Consider the following 1,214-nt stretch of genomic DNA (forward strand, 5'->3'; position numbering starts at 1 on the left):
CACCAACCACTCAAATATTCTTCCAGAAAAAATCTAACCCAGAAACCAAAAGTCTAGGTTTATAATACCAACTTAAATTAACAATAATCAGGAAGGAATTTGGATAGGAATCCAAATCATTGTAGGAAATAAAACAAGCAGTAAAAGAAAAATTGGATTTTTTTTAAAAGAGGTAAGAAACAATACATATGCAGGCAGAGAAAATATGATTTTTAAAAGGACTTACAATCCCTTATTGAAGAGATTCTTAAAAGGACTGAGTAGTTGGCATATACAGAAAAATGTGAGAGGCAATTCTATCGCAGAGGAGAAACAGAAAATCATACTGATTTCCTATTTACCACGTCCATGTAGTATCATTTACTATAGGGTCTTCCACTGTAAAGTGGATCCTTCACGTCCCTCATGAGGTTGACCCTCAAAAACTGTGGCTTTGGCAGAGCGGGCAGGAGGGCTCCGGATCCCTGCCATCTCCCCAGACCCGAGCGCTCTGCAGGGCAGCAGTGGCGGCCGCGGAGTTCTGCCTTCACGTCCCCGCCAGCCCGGAGCCCGCGAGGGCAGAAGGTGGGTCCCTACCGGGCGAGAGGATGGTCATCCGTGTGTTCATCTCCTCCTCCTCAGGCTTCGTGGCGATGAAGAAGAAACAGCAGGATGTGGTTAGATTTCTAGAAGCCGCAAGATAGAGGCTGAAGAGGTGGACATCCCAATGGCAGAAGAGCAGAGGCAGTGGGTGTATAAGAAGAAACCTGCTCAGGGCCACCCTCTGCCACCTCGATGTTTAATGATGACCAATACTATGGAGATTATGACAGTTTTTTGAATATAAGATCAATACAGTCCTTTCATTCTTAGGCCTGAGATCACAGTTGGCATCAAAGGCAGGACCTGAGCAAAGACAGCTGGAAGAGAGAGAAGATGCACTTCGGAGTCCCCGCTGGTACTCAGCACACAGCTTCCAACCGAATGCATCGCTGTGACGGAAGCCACAGACGTTATCAGTACCTTAGCTTGTCATGGAAAAGGTGTTTGGGGAAGACTTGGGTCTAATGGGATTACATGATTGCTTTAAACCAAATCAGGACTGTGGTGGGTTTTTTCTTATTTTCAGAATTACCTGCAGTTGCCTCACTTTACCCAGAGGATCTGGCACCTGTTCCAGGTGTGCTTCCTGAATGACTGAGTGATAAGCAGGTGGCACCATCAGACAGAAAATA

General features: G+C 45.7%; 1 pseudogene; it reads left to right on the plus strand.

The window, feature by feature from the left end:
* The first annotated feature begins 587 nt into the window (after window positions 1-587).
* On the plus strand, window positions 588-977 carry LOC138988005 (SH3 domain-binding glutamic acid-rich-like protein 2; annotated as a pseudogene).
* Window positions 978-1,214: the final 237 nt, after the last annotated feature.

Source organism: Bos mutus, chromosome 5 (genome assembly GCF_027580195.1).
Source record: "Bos mutus isolate GX-2022 chromosome 5, NWIPB_WYAK_1.1, whole genome shotgun sequence".
Classification (NCBI taxonomy): Eukaryota; Metazoa; Chordata; class Mammalia; order Artiodactyla; family Bovidae; genus Bos; species Bos mutus.